General features: G+C 48.0%; 1 long non-coding RNA gene across 1 annotated transcript; it reads left to right on the plus strand.

The window, feature by feature from the left end:
* The first annotated feature begins 15,241 nt into the window (after positions 1–15,241).
* Positions 15,242–17,905, plus strand: LOC125940598 (uncharacterized). Its single transcript, XR_007463782.1, has 4 exons — positions 15,242–15,446; positions 16,123–17,066; positions 17,148–17,333; positions 17,415–17,905. It is a non-coding gene; the product is annotated as an uncharacterized LOC125940598 (long non-coding RNA).
* Positions 17,906–18,941: the final 1,036 nt, after the last annotated feature.

Genomic DNA, 18,941 nt, shown 5'->3' on the forward strand with positions numbered 1-18,941 from the left:
CATAGACCACAACTTGTTTAGGACAAAAAATTGCACTAACCTTATGTACTGTGGGAGTCGGTTTTATGCGAAGCAATTTGCACGTATCTGGCTATCGGGCATCGTTTCGTTTTTCCCAAAGCGTTACCAGGTGTCATTCATGTCATGTCATTTCATGCCTTCCATGCGTGTCATTGTCATTGTCATGGCAGTAGGTAATGACATTCAGATCATGCATGTCACGCCGTGCACGTATCCCTGATATATATACATATAAAGAAACGAATACGAGCACATGCGCTTATATGTCTGCCGATATTGTCATATTACATGCATGTCATGACAATGACATGACACGACAGGACAAGAATGGAGCGCATTCATGACACCACATGAATGACACCTGGTAACGCTTTACCCAACCCGAAACGATGCCGGATAGCCAGCTACGTGGAAAATAATTCGCATGAGTTCGATTCTCACAGTGCAATAAATCTCCGTCATTTTTTTTTCTTTTGCTAGACAAGCTGTAGTCTATGTCTACGCCTCCCACAGACTACCTGTATCAGGACCAACATGGCCTCGATGATGGATGTTGCAAGCGTCCAGCGTGGCTGGTTTAGGCAAGATGCAAAGCAGCTTCATCGCAGTTCGTCCTCCTCGCGGAATATGCACGATCCGGGATGTGACTTTCGTGTCCCTTCATCTCGACTCGGCAACAAAGTTCGGGCGTCCCCTCGGAGGGTCTTCTTGACTTCTCGATATCGAGGATGTTTCACAGGGCTCCACAACCCCTCGGGTAGCAATTTTCCAACGTCCAGGAGATTGACAAGATCAATCAGAGGAGAGGGCCCAGGCAGAGACGAGGCGACGTACAACAAAAAACAAGGTGTTTAATTACATCGTTACGTAAAGACGATCAGCTCAAGCAAGTGCTCTTGACCGAGAGAGAGAGAGAGGCTGCATAGAGGAAAGAGGCGTCATTCTTGCTTCCCAGCAGCGAGCAGGGCTCAGCGCCTGAAAAAAAAAGAAAAACAAATAAGGGAAGCTTCACACTAGTGGTGCGAAGACCGGGCAAACAGCGAAGCTGGAGACTCCACGTAGTTTTATCTCGGTTCCGCCAAGTTATTGCGATGTTATGCTTTGAAAGTAGGCCACGTTTTGTGCAGGCACACCCCGGAATCATCGACAGCCCGAGGAGCAACGAACACTCGGTCATTAAAGTATCTGGACGCTCAAATGCTTTTGCTCGGTTTCGCGGCTCGTAGGCCCGTAGCTCCGGATCTTCTGCGAATAACCGCCGTTTCGCCGCCACTTCGGCAGCGCGATACTCGGGATCGGACCGAAGTCGTCTCACTCGCTCTCAAATAGTGGCGCGGCGGCTTTCCAGCCACATTTCCTCTTCTTCGGGATTGACGCTCTTCTTCGGCCACCCCGTCTTCGCGGCGATGCGCTCGGCGTGGAGACGGCGGGACTTTTGTGTCGCCGCGGCGGCGACGCTGAGTTATATATCCCGTGGGTCGGCGCAGTGACGTCACGGCTTAGCTCCGCCTCTGCGCAGCCGCGGCAAGCACTCCGCACGGCGCGGTGACGTCATGGCTCGGCAAAGCTAAGGCGAAGCGATGCGGCGTGCGCAATGACGTCACGGCTCGCGCAGCTGTGGCGAGGCTCGGCGTGGTCGGCGCAGCTGGAGCGAAGCGTTGCTAGGCGACGCATGGTGACGTCATCGCCAGGCGGAGGTTTTGCGGCGTACACTCGACGGACCATCCTCGAGCTTAAACAGCTTCGCTAGTTCACAGTGGTATGTGCCATAGCGCTTGTACCCATTTGCACTATACCACCAGGATCGGCCCACATTTCGGCGTTACACCTGACGGAAAACGCCCAGGTTAAACAGCTTCGCTGTTAAACAAAGAAGACGAGACGCGTTACCGTTATTTGGGCATGAGCGAATAGTTATCTTTGAGACCGAATCAAATGGAATACGAATCGAATAGTATCAGAAGTGAATCCAATCGAATATCGAATAACTGTCGAATAGTTTTCGAGTAATGAGCGACTGTTTTCAGAATTATTATAAAAGGATGTTCACATTCCAGTATTCATAATCTTGGCAGGTTTCTTCGATTACATTGCACGTCATGAACCGTTTTTTGTTAAAAATTGCAGAGAAACCTTAGAAACAAATAGGCAGTCTGTTTGAATGCACCGCACTCTTCAGAGAATCCGCTCCCCCCGCCCCACACATCCGCCAAATGATCGCTGCATAGCCATTAAAGTCTTGCTCCCTGAGTGACGTACCCGGCTTCACTACCCAATTTATCATGTTTCACGCCTATATTACGCCAGCAGGACAGAATTTTGTCTTACTCTTGCTCGAAGTTGATGTTTGACTTGGAACAATAATTGACGTGTTGAATTATTCCAAAAATATTCTAAAAGCATTCGTATTCACGAATAGTCTCTGTTCGACTCGTAGACTGAACCGAATAGCAGACTAATAAATTTATTATTCGAAACTTTAGAGTTATCGCACAGCCAAGTTTTACAGCTTCCCAGGAACACTCGCCGAAAGGTAATCGTCGGCCGCAGCACGCGCTGTCGGTGCTAGGTCATTCGCAAAAATCCGGAGACCAATCAGCGCATCCTAATGGAATGCGACGAGATTCACCCGGAGAGAACCGTAGATAACGTACACTTTCCGGCAGCGCTTGGATTTTAAGTGGACGGAAGCATCAACCGGTCAGCACTCGAGATAAGCAAGAGACGTTTAGAGTATTCGTGGAAAAAAAAGCAGGGATGAAATTGACACGACCAGATCCATTACAGGCATAGGTAACGGTACAAGGTAAATAGAGATGTTTTGAGGAAGAGAAAAAAGGTTTAAAGAGATGTATACAAAAAATGCTAAAATGAAAAGCACATATAGAAAACCTGAGTAACTCAAGCAGGCTAGGGGTCCATTTGTCACCGCCCGGCTTCAAAGGGGATGCCAATAAATCATCATCATTGTTACGTCTGGATGTAACAATGGCGGTGTTCGACGGCGGCTCCTAGCCGCCAGACTGGCGCCTTCCTGCCGTCGAACACCGCGCGCTCTGCCACACGAAGCGCTCGTTACAGAGAGTTAGCGAGTGAGAGATAAAAAAGAAGGCAGGGATTTTAATCAGTCAAGAGTCTAGTTTGCTACCTTACGCTTGGAGAAGGGAAAAAGGGAGTAGAAAGAAGAGAGACAGTGAAGGCAGAATGTTTCGTACTGGAGCACGAACGCGCGCAAAGACGCCAACGCGCGCGGACACGCTCGTTCGTGATCGCCACTGGAAACACGAGGCTCCCGGCATTTTGAAGCGTGCGAAATGTCTTCGTTTTACAAGCCTGAGTTCGAATTGCCTGGTGTTGTTCTGACCCGGCGTGACACGAATGTTCGTCCCGGAGGTGGGCTCTAACAATAGGATGAAGACCGTTACTAACATTACAAAATGTTTGTTGTGTCTGAATTACGTTTGAATTAAATTTTCTCCATATACTGAACTGACATTATTTGGGTATTTTTGGATTATTAACTAATTTGCCACTTTATTTAAATGAAATTTCAGAACCAAGTTCCCAATAAAAATCTATAAAGTAAACTTGATATGTTATATTTTATTTATTTAAGTGTCTGTGAAACCCCGTGCTGTAATTGGATGTAATATGGCGTTTTCCGTGATTTGATATAGTTCCTTCCATAGGAGTGACTCAATTTTATACTCCCTTCCTGACAAGCAGTACTCAGGGAGTATGAAAATTCAAATGCGGCGACCTGATTCTAACAGATATCGCGCCTTGGAATACCTCGGACTTGGAATAAAACGGCTGTGTTGCGGTATGTTCATGGCCTTTCACATGAGCTGAAAAAAGTGGTGGAGCGCTTTGGCCCATGGGGAGTCTTGTCGACCAAGCATAAGCTACGAGAGATCTGCCAAGCTGTGAAAAAAAACGGGTGCAGGCATGGGATGCCAGATTGTGGAAGGGATGCCAGATAAAACGCGTCAAGAAGTTTGTAACGTGCAGACGTGGCATTGTATGCATAAATATCGATGACATGTGGCAGGTGTTATATCGTGTCAAACTGGCCGTTGTCTAAACGTGCGATTGCGGTAAAGCCGCTATTCTTTAAGATGCCCGCCTTGTTCATATCTGGTTCAGCATTGCACCCCGTGTGGATGCCAACAAAGGTTTGAAAGAACCACCGGGTTGTATAGGCATCATGACATGATACCTAGGGATATATCCGAGGCTTATTACATACGTTGCAGTGGTGACGCGTTCGTAAGCCATACATCTGTATTATTGCTGAAAGAAGAGATGGATTTCATGCATGCCCCGTGATAATGCTTTATATCACTGTTGCCTTTCTGACTGGTTCCTTTCTCTTTTTTTCTTTCTTTTTTTGTGTGTGTGTGCTAAAGGTTCTTGTTTTCGTCCAATAAACTTCAGCTGAAGATTATAGCGCTTGGTGTGTGTCTCCCTTCTACGTTCTTGTGTTTCGTCAAGTTAGCGCTACTTAAAACCATGCTTAGATACCCCCCATATAAACAAGTATAGATAACTACGCTACATGCTACATATCGAAAAATATTTTTCGCAGATAAATGCCAATCAGAGCAACTGATACAGCAAACAAGGCGAAGCTATATAAGCGACTTCATATTTACTAAACGTCTCTTTGTTGGTGCTCCTTTTCGACGATTCACCGCCAATGTTTCCATCAGTGTTAGTAACGCAGTGAGAAAGTCGTTCAACTTGGCGAGCCGTTTTTTTTTTTTTTTTTCACTCTACCGACAACTTTGCCACCAAACTTTTTCACGCTAAAGACAACTTTTTTCCCTCTATACATAACTAATAGAAAGCTTTCAATGAATATTTTACGCATCTTAACTGACTTACTGTCACTCTCCTAGAGTCCCTTTAAAACGTCATTATTACGATGCGGTTCTGGCAGATCTCCGAGCACCCCGAAATAAGAGACGCGTTAACTTTCCGTGCATCACACCGAAGCTTTCCGCGTGCTCGCCTCTCCGGTGACGCTTCACCGCATCGCCGTCCCTCCTGCCCACGTGGCTCCAGTGCCCGCTCCGCCATTGGCTTAGCCTCCGGATACGGGCGTTCGGTGACTCCCGCTTCCCCACGGTTCCTCATTCTCTGCCGCGCCCTCAAGCGGCGGCGGCGGTTTGTCCTTTGGATTGTTTAAGGTAGCGCTTCGGTGAATGAGGATAAGGGAGGGTGGAAAGAAAGGAGAGGGAGCACAGACGATGGGAGCGAAGGAAATTCGGCATGGAGGGGGGGGTAGCGGCTGGGGAATACCCACCTCGGCACTTCAATGGCCGAGCGTATCGCCGTGTCGATTGTTTAGTTCCGCTCTCTTTGATGTGTGTGGCATCCCTTTCCCCGGCCTCCTCTCGGTAGCGGCGGTCGGGAGGTCGGCTCCGGGAAATGACCTTGGCCATCTGCTCGGCTCGTTGACGTCCGACGCCACACAACGCAGCCGCGCTGTTGGTTTGTACAAACGAGGATGGCGAACCGGGCGAGTCCGAGCTGCGTATCGCGGACTGCAGTGCTCACGAAAACGACACGGAACGTCGGTTGTCCAACAGTGGCTGTCCTGTCCACCTCTTTCGGTGTTGTCGTTTTATGCGCGCTGCTACCGTGGGCTGCTGATTTCATACTACGACTTCATTCGATTCCTGGGATAATATGGAGCTGTGGACAGCTTTCGTCACCGGATATTTGCGCAGAAGTTGACTGACGGATGAACAGATAGAAATGGAATCGAAGAAATAAAAAAAAACACAGGAATACCCATACACACAACGAAGAACAGTTAGCCCTCGGCACAATTGATCGATTTGCGATGCACATCTAAAGCGTCGTGAGACTTGGAGAGTGCGCGAGTATACAGCTGATGATGACAGTGTACAATGGTGGGCTTGTTGGTGCATAGTCTCCAATGCTTGGGGCGCAGAAAAGTAAGAGTAAGAGAGAAGATACGGACCAAAAGATCGCTGGTTCTTTTTCTATGTGTCTCTTCTTTCTAAATGTTGTTTACCATTTCCGCCACGAACAATGACTGATAATGGCACATTGTGCATTGTTGTGACACATTCTTCTTCCTTTTCCCGGTCTCTCCCTGGAATGTTTTAATCCCCATCCCTTTGTAGAGAAGCATGTCAGAACTCGTATGCATGCCGGCAAAAATATCTGCCTTCGATATTTTACCATTGGCGCAAACATCACGGGAACCTTCGCTTAACACGGATTCCCACATAAGCGTGGGAGTGGGACCCATCGATTTCTTGTCTCTCTTTTGTACAATGTGCACACAATGTGTGGCCGAAATGAGAGCTATCGAAAAGGAATAATATAGAATTAGAAATAGGGTATCATTGAGATGCTTACACGGGGTCACAGAAATAGATAACTGAGCAGAATTCAAGCAGTACATTACGTGGCTACGTCTTTCGGTGCTCATCTACAATGTGCATATTAGTGTATTGTCGAAGAACAACAAGCTTTTGAATAAAACGATAGAACCTATAAAAAGTGAATAGACTTACGGCTCTGAGCAAATCATCCAATGTCACTTGGGGCGGTACTGGGACCGTGACCAATCCGTGGCCCTGGAAATACAGCGTTTATTGCCGCAATAGGCATCTTTATTAGTACCCGAACAAGTTCTAAAAATAACAGGCACTAATGAATGCGGTGACTCGCGTTCGTTGCATATGCTACGACTTTTTTCGCCCCTCTTTTATGCGTTAGTGTTTGCGCGTGCTTAAGCATCATCTTTACTATAGTATCTTTTCTTCATCTCATTTGATAAACTTTTGAAGCAAATTTTTATTTTCTACATGCGTGAAATTGAGAATTTGGAGGCGTACTGGCTTACAACTTGTCCAGTTGGACCCTCTTTCATCCTACTTACAAATAACACAGCATATGCCGCACGTTACGTAAGTAATGGAGGCAGGTGTAAGTGGTTGTGTACGCGTTTATTTGTGGCCATAAAAAGCACATTCGTACATAAAGATGCTATAACATTTTTTAATAAAATTACTGTGTATAGTAAATAATAATTAGTAACTGATTTGCTAAACTACGCATAACTGAAATGTCGCTCCAAGGTTTCCAGAAACGCTACAACAGAAAACCCAGCAGATGCCACGCTTAACAAGTTTATTTCATATACACCACCGTGCATGCGAATGGGAATAAATGCTGTAAGAAAAGGTTACAGAGAAAGAATTGAATTGAATTCTGGGGTTTTACGTGCCAAAACCACAATTTGATTATGAGGCACGCCCTAGTGGAGGACTCCTGATCAATTTTGACCAACACGGGATCTTTACCATGCGAGCAATGCACGGGACACGGGTCTTTTTGCATTTCGCCCTATCTAAATGCGACCACCGTGGCCGGGATTCGATCACGCGACCTCGAGCTCAGCAGCCCAACACCATAGCCGCTAAGCCACCGCGGCGGGTGTTACAGAGGAAGGTGTCTAGGAAAAAATATTAACGTCCCCTAAGCCAGTTATGGTTGAACCACGCGCTTCAACAACAAATGTCAGTGATCAATAAATATAAGAATTCAACGTAATAAGTTAACATTTACCAAGCAGGCATCGCTGCACCGGACAATTAAATTTGCGCGATAATCGAAAATACGATTATTACTGTAACAAATTTCACAAACTATCATTTCAATATACATGTTACGGGGCCAGCCAGTGTATTCAAAGCATAATTTGCTGCAGACTACCTTGCTTCCTAGCACGGGTCTCGAGATATACAAAACTCTAAAAAAAATGCGGCGAAATGTATTGCGGTTGGAAATCAAAAACCCAAAGTGGGTTTTAAGCAATGAACGTGCTGTGAGTGACGCGGTAGAAGGGGACTCCTAGATGTTTTATACAATCTAGGGTTACCTAACGTGTACCCTAATCTACGTAACTGAACGTTTTTTCGCATTCCGTTCCCCATAGGAAAACCCGGCTGTTCTGGTATTTTACGCTGCCATCCTCCACTTGATATTCATTCACCTACGACCCACTAACTTCAAAACCCAACATGTGTGCCCATCGCCTTGGCCCTTATTTCTCTCTAGATGAGTAGTACTGCGGCATGCTAACAAAAACATGCCCATATCATTATGCGTAGTGGCGCGAGCCAATCCACCCTACGAGGAAGACGCCCCATCTCACTATGAATATTTTTATCTCTCTCTCTCTCTCTCTGCGCTTCTCGAAAGCGCTTCCGCCATCTGCCGAGCACAGTGCAAAGCGAGGCATGTGATGCACAGCCTCCGAGATTACCATCGCTGCTGAACGATCGCTAATGGCATCCTCGACAAATCGCACCGGTGCGACCTGCATGGTGCGAGGATGATTGGATGAGTCAGCTATCCCGTTCCCACCGGTGCGATTTGCCGAGGATGCCATAAGCGATTCTCCCACAAAGCTCATTACAGCGTCAGAGAGATGAGAGAACCAGCATCCGAGCCTGCCGCCGTTGAACATTGACTTGCCCTCTATCGGGTAAAATGTCAACCGAGAGACATTAAACATAGCTTAGAGATTGGAAAGGCCTCCGAAGCCATACGCTTTTCTTCTTCCATGCTTACGTCGAGCACGGACTTCGAGACTGCCATCGATGAAATCGCCAGCGCAGGCGCCCTCATTCGTCGAAACTGGAAAACAGCCACCAGTTTAGCTACCGTTTTCGTCGATATGAGGCGCGAACAACGGGATGACAAGAAGAAGTCTCCTCAGCGCAAGCAAAAACTCATTGCGAAAAATGCCTAGCAAACATCTGCACTACAGATTCATGAAACAATTCTCTGAGATCGAAGAAAGTGGGAACGTATCAACGTGGGTGCTGCCATATATCCAATAGCAATATGATTCAGGGATATCATATGCTGCGGCGCTGCGCGTATTACTACACGCCGTTTCGCATTCCTCGCAACAGCATATTTAAACCGTTTTGTCCAGTGTATCGTGCAGGAATTACAATGCTTAACAAGAAATATCCGACATGATAAAAAAAAGGCAAGCCGAAACTGCTCTGCGAAATCAGACCGCCGGCAATGCTAATCACAACATTTATGCTGACTTGGTGCTGCAGATCGCCTATATAGTTCTCATTGAAATTTGAAATTTCGAAAAAGAAAAATGTCGGCACGTACGTTGCCATATGCCGAGATTAGACATCTGAGCTGCATCTTAGAAGCCTGCCATCTAAATCGTGTAAACTGAAGCGTCTGAGGCACGGCATGAAAACAATCTTTGACTAATTTGAGCCCGTGCTTTACGAAAGTGTTTAAAGTTTGCAGTTCCAAAAGAGTTCCAAAAGGTTCCTACGGTATGCTGAACTTGTGACAGACGACTCTCGCATGTCATGAAAAACCGCTTTGGGAACTTTAATCCCATTTTTCGCTTTGATTCCTTGTCGAGTTGCACAGAATATGAACTTGATGCTTCAAAACCCAAATTCAAATCAGAAAGGGCTGAAGGGACCTCAAACAACCACACTAATTCAATTTAGACTGCTATTCTCTAAAAATAGTTCTTGTTCATACGACGGAAAAATTTTGACGATTACTATAGAAAAAATTAAGAGCAAGCTTCCAATAACCTCATCGTGATAACTTCGAAGCATGCACGTCTGAGTAAGGTCAAGAATTTCAAAATATTTGCTCTTATTCGAGTAGTTTTGGCGCACGCACAAGAACAACAAAGAACAAAGTTTTCAGAACCCACTACTGGTTGCTGAGCCTAGTTCCTTTAGAATGCAATGTAGTTATTCCTTACCGATCAACGATTAAGAGAACCCTCGCGTCCAACTAATAATCAATCAATCAATCAATCTTTATTGTTACATTTCAGGTTATCCTGCGTACCCCGCTGGTTAACAGCGTGTACTGCTCTGTCCCTGGACATTAAGCGAAAAAGATGGAGCTGGGCAGGCCATGTAATGCAGGGCACATAACCGGTGGACCGTTAGAGATACAGAATGGACGCCAAGTGGTAGGAAGCACAGTCGAGGACGGCAGGAAATTAGGTGGGGTGATGAAATTAGGAAATTTGCAAGTGCGAGTTGGAATCGGCTAACGCAAGTCAGGGGTAACTGCAAATCTCTCGGAGAGGCCTTCGTCCAGCAACGGACATAAAAATATGGTGCTGCTGATGATGATATGTAGCGCGGCTTGGTACCGCAATCGTTTCTCAAATGGCCAAAAACTTCGCTTCCAACGGAGTTGGAACATATATGATGATTTCGAATGACACAGATGTCATTAGAGGATGTAGCCGTATTAGCTTGACCGTCTTGGAATTAAGCATTTGTATAGAAGGTAATGGTTTGGTCGGCAGAAGGTGTCTAGGACCCAGACGTTACGCGTTGTCTGCTCTTCTGTCATGGTGGCATGTGGGGTCTATTTTTTTGAGGTATGGGATAAGATTTTTATAGCAGCAATAACGTCCCATGGAGGCGTTGCTAGAGGCAGGACATGTAGGTGTTGTATCTGGTATCCTAGATCATGAAGAATTTTCCTTCCATGGGCTGACTTTTGGAGATGGGGAACTGGTACTTGTCTTTGCATGTCACACCGTTCCTTCAGCGTGTTAGAAATGACGGTTGAACTCACTCTATCGTTAAAGGCGAATCGTGGGAACCACTGCGTACGGTACGGTAGCAGCGTTTAGTTTGTTTTCCGAGTGTTTTTCAGCACACCTCGATGCTCGTGAGCAATTCGGGATAACATCTCTTTGACTTCCTGAACTTGTTTAGTGAGCCTTTGGTGCCAGACATTCCATTTACCGTCATCCTCAAGCCAGAATCCTATAATTCGAATGTGTGGCTCTCAAAAAATGGGCCGACCGGCTGTTTGTAAATATATTTCTGCACGGGCTTCCTCGGCTTTAGGCCCGCGTCCGTTCGTGACTGCTAGGTATTTGTGACCACTAGGTATAGGAAAGCCCTACAGGTTTCGTCTAGTCGAGTACGACGTCAATGCCTGCTTGGGGAAGGGGGGGGGGGGGGGGGGATCCCAGGGTGCACTTTTGTGGAGCTGGAGATCTAGTGTAGCACCGCATAATTATATTGTCGGCATATAGAGTGTGTTTCAAGTGATAGGTACCTGTTCCAAATGTTTGGGGAGTTCTTTCAGAGCGAATTTAGTCATGTGGGGGACAAAATGGAGCCCTATGGTACGCCTTTTGATAGTGGATGTGGGGGTGTGAAATGGTGCTGTACCTTCATCTGCACGTGTCGATCGGATAAAAAAATTAATGTATCAGCTTCTCCAGGATTCCCCCGTGAGAAACGCTGTCATAGGCACATCTGATAGCTATGCCCACGATGTAGGTGTGCGCTTTTGCTGTACTGGGGCGCTAATACACGTCTTGGCAAACAGGAAGCATGGCGTCTTGAGTAGAAATATTGGGTACGAAGCCTATGACCGTGTGGTGCAAGGTTTGCACGCGGCCTGAAAGGTACGCGGAAGAAGCTTCGGTCTCCTACCATTGAAGCAGTGGCGCTGTTCAAGTGGTTTTTGGTTGCACGGGCTGCTCATGTGCCCGTGAGGGGGGCACTACTCCACAGAAAAGCCAGAAACTTTGGCGGGTACGAACTCGAGATAGCAGCTGCTGCTGAGAAGGCGGTCCTTCGCTTGAAGAAGATGCAGCAGCGAAGCATCACAAACTTTTTCGCGCCATCTACATCAAAGGATATGCGGCAAGCGTCGAGCGCAATAAAATCAGTTCCTGTGTTTTTGTGTTTGATCCAAGTTTTTCGCCGTTTTTTCTATTAGCACTTTACTGTAAACGCAGCCACTCGGCTTCGACGGGAGCTAATACCTCCGCGATGACTTACCTGTAGTGAGTACACCCTCGCATACAATAATTAGCCGTATAATAATTAGCTCAGTCGCTATAACTAACTAATGGTTATAACGAAAAAAATCGGCGCCCGTTCGACTTCGTTGTAACGAGATTTAAGTGTAGTTATGAGGGACATTTCGTTTTACACGGAACAGCAATGCTGGTATTTGGTGTCAACTTTATATATAAATCAGTATGTTACAATAGGATAGTGCCTGCGAAGCTTTCATCAAGCTTTTTATTACTCTGTTGATTGTTCCACTCAAATGTCGGTATTGCATTAATGCGTAAAAAGAAGAGTTAGGCGCGCATAGTCTTACGAAAAAATTGCTGCTACTTTTACATTTCTCCGAAACAGCCACCGAAAAAAAGCATTCTAGATGGCTCTTAACACGACTGCGCTTCATGTAAGTATAGCAATCACCTGAAAGAAAAGGTTTGCGGTTAAGATCAAGAGCCAAGCGATTATATACCATGCAATGCTTCATAGTGGCCTGGGGTGCTATGCAGGATGCGCCGAGTTTCTCGTTCGCACGAGTTTTACCCGAGTTTGCTCGATCGCAGTCAGTGAACGGAGATAGCAGGAAGGAAGGAATGAAGGAAGCAAGAGAACGGCAGAACGCTGGGAGGTTCACCAGAATAACGTCCGGTTGGCTACCCTACACCGGGGGAATGGGAAAAGGGAACACAAAGATGACAGGGAGAGATAGGAGGGAAGGAGATAGCAAGGAAAGCGCAAGAAAAACGGGCCAAAAGAAATGTCGAGATAAAGCCGCGTATGACAACATGAGCGCACCCTGCGCGGCGTTTCAAGCATAGAAGACTGCGCAACCAAACGCGCGAGCGCCGCGTATCGTTAACCACGTATTATCGCAATTTAGCAATACCATAGAGAAATAAATTGAACAAGAGGGGACACTCACATAGAGCCCAGCGGGGGAATTGACAGCAGCGCGCCAAGCAGTCGGCAAAGATCACTTCCGGTTTCGGTATAGGGCGCGCGTATTTTGAACGCTTAGCTATAGTATGCCGGTTGCGTTTTTTTCTTTTTTTTTCTTTTTTTTTTGCCCGACCACGCACGGTCTTCGTGCGGAATCGGTTTATTATTTGGTAAAAATAATTCCGAACGATCTTGTCAAGTCCCATCAAATCTGTGCCACGTGCAATTTCACAAAGTAGACGCAAGACTCCTTGTGAAATGAGGAAATGTTTATTTTGCTCTACATAAAAGCTCGTTCCGCGATTTTTGTGCGTTCATCTAACGTTGTGACCCCAAGTAAGCAGTAGTTCCCGCATGAAGCTCCACCGGACGGCATCAGCTGAAAAATAGTAAATTACAAGCATGTTACAAGCATCTAACAGCATGTTACAAGCATGTGTCATTTGGTATTTAGATATAGGAATACTGCGTGTAGAGGCGAAACGTGCGAAAGCGGTAAATGGGCGCCGTTACAAACGAAAGAAATTCGCTTTTACATACATGGCGTAGAAAATACCCCCGACTCTTACCCAAACAATACCATAAAATATAAAAACATGATTTCTATGCAAGCATTCCCCCATTTCTGGGCATTATTTCCTGCACTTTAGCAGCACAATTACACGGGCGACTTCGCGTTTCGAAAACTTGGCCTCGGGCGACACGACGTTACGCCACATACACAGAGACGGACGTAACAGAGGCCCCCAGCCGGACCATGCTAGACGTTCGCAGAATGCCTTCTACTCGCACTCAAGACAAATGCGTGGGTGCAAAGACTGTTTTCAGTCCTTTAGAAGACGGAATTTTCGAATTACATGTTTCTGATATGTTCTGCGGCGTTATCTTTCGCGCGTTCTGCCGGCACCAGCAACACACTGCCATGTTATCATTCTTGGCAATCGCCCATCGCGTTTTCGACAGGCGTGGGTACCGAAAGAAGGTATATGTTGTTGCGTGGCCACAAAAAACGTCACGAACTTTTCCCTCTAAGATTCATTACACGTCAAAATTGTCACCACGGCCGAGCTGCTTATCGCTAACTGCGCCACAGCGCGCTGTGCGGCCAGCGTGCCTCAAAAGTACCCCAAAAACTAACGAAATTACTTTTCAGCAATGTCTGGCGTCAGAGAAAGCGGCACTACCTTCTGGTAACATGCACTACACTGCGCACCACGACCGAGTTGGTTCTCGCTAACTGCGTCACGGCGCCTGCCGGCGCCCTGTGCGGTCAGCGTGCCTCAAACGTACCCCAAAAAGTAACGAAATTACTCTTTAGTAATGTCTGGCGTCAGAGAAAGCGGCACAAACTTCTCCAAGTAAGAAGCACTACATGCACTGCGCACCACGACCGAGTTGGTTCTCGCTAACTGCGTCACGGCGCGCTGTGCGGCCAGTGTGCCTCAACAGAACCGAAATAAGTTACAATAATCTCCTAGGAAGCGTCGGAACCATGTCCCAGCACGATTTGTTAACTCGAATTAACTGCGCCAGGACGGCCGAACTCTTTTCGCTAACTGCGTCTTAAGTCTCGGTCCCGTGCCGTAAGCCTAATTGCGTCGTAGACTGTGAATCAAAATTTCTCACCTTGCCGTAGTCCATAGTGCAGTGGTGTCTTGTCCCAGTGCAGAAGGAACGCAAGAATACGCCAGGAGCCCAATAAACCAGGCAACATTAAAAAAAAAAAAAAAAAGGAGAGACGGGTCGCCGCGGGCGAGTGCTCAGACGCGCGCCCAGCCACCCTCGCTCGCCTCGGAGGAGTGTCTGGCGGATAACGCATGCATCTGCCGCGTCATTGGCCTGTCGCTAGGTAAGGCAAGAAAAATAAGTCGCAAAGTTTAGGTTCATTTATACGCAAAACGTTTCAGTTTTCGCGGCAAAGAATTTCAAGAATAAATCAATGTCTGTTAACGTAATACCACTTTATTTTTTCGATGCTCGCGGCAGCTAACGTTCGGCATAAATACTATAGCGTGACGTATGGTGACGTGTTTCCTGTTGCCAGTTTTTGCTGAGTGTCCCCTCTTGTTGAATTCCTTTCGCTATGGTAGACGCTTCTGGAACATTCCCAAACCAGGGGCTTACGGAAGGCGTGCTTCTTTCTTTTTTTTTTTTTTTTTTAAGGGCGGGGGGGGTGGGGGGAGGGGGGGGGGGGGGGGGCAGCGATCATTTTCCTTCGGTTCTTCGTATATTTTCTTGCACCATCGCGATTGCGCCGAGTTGATCTCGGCGATAACGTCTACGGCACACGAAGGAAAGACGCCTACGCGCGGTAGCGCATGCGCAAACAGCTGATAATCGTCAGGGAAATATACATATAAGAAGCGGCCGCCGGGCGGCCCGCCCGTCATACCGAATTTGACGCTATACCTGCTATACGTCGCCCGTGTCAGCTGAACCAGCGATTGACGACTTTAGACGCCATGTCTACCACTTCACCGACTCCTTTCACCGCCGGTTTCTAAGCTGTGAGGCGTGCTCGAAGCTTTGCGTCCCGGCTACTCCAGTTATGACCTCAACTTCTGCAAGCAACTGTCGTCGCCACGTGCCTCCCAGCTAACCTACAAGGTGGGCCCCTATATGTATATAGCTTAGGGTGACGCGGCTATATTCATTCCTTGCTGTTCTGTCTACACGATGGCCATTTCCTAGTTTAGGTGTTGCTGCGTAATTACCGTATTTGCACGCATATAACGCGTTTTCTTTATTTTTTCCCTCGACATTTCTGGCCACGAAACGCGCGTCACCTTATATTTGGGTTCGTCAAACGAATATAACGTTCGCTTTTTTACTTTCATTTCGCCTGCTCACGATGAATATATTAACTGCCCATGTATTTTGCGTAGTCTTCTCCTGATAAAGAGCGCTGTTGGTGCTGCATCAATGCGGTAGCGGCGTAATTAGCGCAACTCTGAGCAAGACGATAGACGCGGTTGTGCAGGTCTTCAATGTCGCACGGTGGATCGTCGCGCAATCCGTGAAAGGCCTTACCGTTCGATTGTGTCGCGGGCATTCCTGAGCCGTTGTTTGTCCGATAATCGTAGTGGGTGTCGCAATGGACGACGCCGTTCACGCCGACAGTGCCAGAGCCTGTCCTTTTGCTTTATTCTGCGGCGGCAGTTCATACTATCCGAGACAACCCCCCCCCCCCCCCCCCCTCACGGTATTTGCGTGCAAATACGGTACGTTTCACGTCTCTCTTGCCATTGCCATGCATTTTTTTTTTTCGTCTTCCTAACCGTAGGTGAATCCCGAGCAACTAAGTGACCGTGTCGCTACTCCGGGGGACAACGCAACCAAGTGACCGTGGCACTTCTCCGAGGGACAACGGAGCAGCCTTCGTCGCTACGTTCGATCTTCGGCAGTTATATTCACCAGGTGGGATTCTATAGCTTGCGAGGGTGGCGCGGCCATTAAATCAACTAATTGGCAATGTTAATCGTTTTAGACTGATTGGCAAGAGAAGGCCGCTGCCACATTGGGTCGTCGTCGTGACGGAAGCGGAGAGGACTGGGCGGGGCGATTGTAGCTTTAGGCTTAGCTAACACTAGGAAGGGTAGCTCGCGCTGCGCAGGCTCCAGCTGGCAGGGGTCCTCTCTCGTTTGCGACACGGACGTCGGCCCATTCCGAGTGCTATTGCTTCCCGGTCATAATTTCGCGTGTCGGCGCGCGCGAAATGTGGAAGTAAATTGCACCCGGAATTAATTAGCGTCAGGTTTCTTCCAGCAAAACAGAAGAAGAACGGACGTTGCCTACGGTCTGCAGCGCGGCGCGCTGCGGCGAAGACGGTGGTGGGTGGCCGCATTTTCTTTTTTTTTTTGTCTTCCATATGTTCTCGTCCCTATTGCTGTGTCGCGCCGTGCTTTCGTCGCTTGACAAGCCAACCATAGTGGACTAGTCCCATCGCCCACGCCAGCGCGATGACGCTTGTCATGGTGAGTACGTGCTTTCTGGTTACTTTCGTCCTTTAGCAAGTGCCCCCCCCCCCCTTTTTTTTAGTTTCAGATCTGCAACCTGTGCCTCGGCCCTTGGCACATGTTCCTGCAGCCGGCCGTGTCTCGCACAGATGATGTTCAGCACCTGTCGTCCCACGGCTGATCGCGTCACTTCTGTTCCTGCCTCACTGCTACTGGTGTCCTGGTGAATGAAGATGCCTGCAATCCATGCCCTGCAGAACGTCCATTGCACGTAAGTATATCAAGTTCTTCCAGCCCATGCTGTGACGGTGTGCTAACAGGTTATTAATAAGAGGCCTGTTTGTCATTTCAGTCTGCATCCTTTGGTGCCAGACGCACGCGACGGATTTTCCTGCAGCCGGCCGTGTCTCGCACAGATGATGTTCAGCACCTGTCGTCCCACGGCTGATCGCGTCACTTCTGTTCCTGCCTCACTGCTATTGGTGTCCTGGTGAATGAAGATGCCTGCAATCTCCGTGCTGCAGTACGTCGACTGCACGTAAGTATATCCAATTGTTCCGACTCCTACTGTGACGGTGTGCTGACAGGTAATTAACAAGATGCCTGTTTGTTGTTTCAGTCTGCAACCCCTGTATTGATATCTGCCGCCCATCAAGGTCTGTCCCACCAGCGTAGTAGGCAACGACACCAAGCGCAGACCGTAGGGAGACAGGCGTTTCTCTCGCCGCTCATCGCATTGCTGCTCCCGAAAACGTCGTGCTGCAGGAAACGTTCTTCGCTGCCTCGACGACGCCACACAACTATGAAGTCCCAAGAAACAGTACGACGTCGCGTGACATGAATGTTCATCTAACATCCCGGTTGGAGTGGTTCGTTCCACCCTATAGCAGTATGACGGCCACTCCGATGAAGTCGCACGTTGTTCAGTGGCTGTGACCGTATGACTCGAGTACCGAAAAATCCCAGGTAACATGCTGTTCTAGCTCATCGTAGTGGTACACTGCTCAGAATCTAGCATTGGGTTGATCTAGGGCTTCTTACGCTCATTGACATTCTGTGCTTTTGTAATGGTACACCGATGCTGCTTTGCGTTGCCGAATTGTGTTGATGTGAGTGATCGCTGCCGAGGTTTTCACCCGTGTTCTTCCACGATGTTTTTCCCGTCCTGTGCCCTAGTGTTAGGTCCGGTGTTGTGTCACAGCAGTTGCTGTTACCCGTTCTGGTTGGCTCGTTCGGGTCCGTTAGTAGCGAGAGTCCTGTCTTCTGAATGGCTTCCCATGGTACACCGATGCTGCTTTGCGTTGCCGAATTGCGTGTGTGTGTGTGTGCGCGCGCGCGCATTTGTGTGTGTGAATGTGTGTGTGCGCGCGCGCGCATTTGTGTGTGTGAATGTGTGTGTGTGTGTGTGCGCGCGCGCATTTGTGTGTGTGAATGTGTGTGTGTGTGCGCGCGCGCATTTGTGTGTGTGAATGTGTGTGTGTGTGTGTGCGCGCGCGCATTTGTGTGTGTGAATGTGTGTGTGTGCGCGCATTTGTGTGTGTGAATGTGTGTGTGTGTGTGTGTGTGCGCGCGCATTTGTGTGTGTGAATGTGTGTGTGTGTGCGCGCGCGCGCATTGTGTGTGTGAAGGTGTGTGTGTGTGCGCGCGCATTTGTGTGGGAATGTGTGTGTCTGGGCGCGCGCATTTTGTGGTGTGTGGAATGTGTGTGTGTGGCGCGCGCGCATTTGTGTGTGGAATGTGTGGTGTGTGTGTGCGCGCGCGCATTTGTGTGTGTGAATGTGTGTGTGCGCGCGTGCGCATTTGTGTGTGTGAATGTGTGTGTGTGTGTGCGCGCGCGCATTTGTGTGTGTGAATGTGTGTGTGTGTGTGTGTGCGCGCGCGCATTTGTGTGTGTTAAGTGTGTGTACGCGTGTGTGCTGCGCTCATTTCATCTGGTAGTTAACGTCATTCTGGCTGGGGTGCAGTTCCAATTCATCCACGAATTGTTTGACTGGTTTCTTGCAATTGGTTGCATCCTTCAGTAAGCTCGTCGAATGCTCAGCAGTGATGGTTGCGAATTGTTTCGGAAACTCTTGCAACGTTTGCACTGTACAACTCATCCACTCGTATATTTAGTTGTGGCACTTAGTTACTTGGCAAATTCTTT

Source organism: Dermacentor silvarum, chromosome 10 (assembly GCF_013339745.2).
Source record: "Dermacentor silvarum isolate Dsil-2018 chromosome 10, BIME_Dsil_1.4, whole genome shotgun sequence".
Classification (NCBI taxonomy): domain Eukaryota; kingdom Metazoa; phylum Arthropoda; class Arachnida; order Ixodida; family Ixodidae; genus Dermacentor; species Dermacentor silvarum.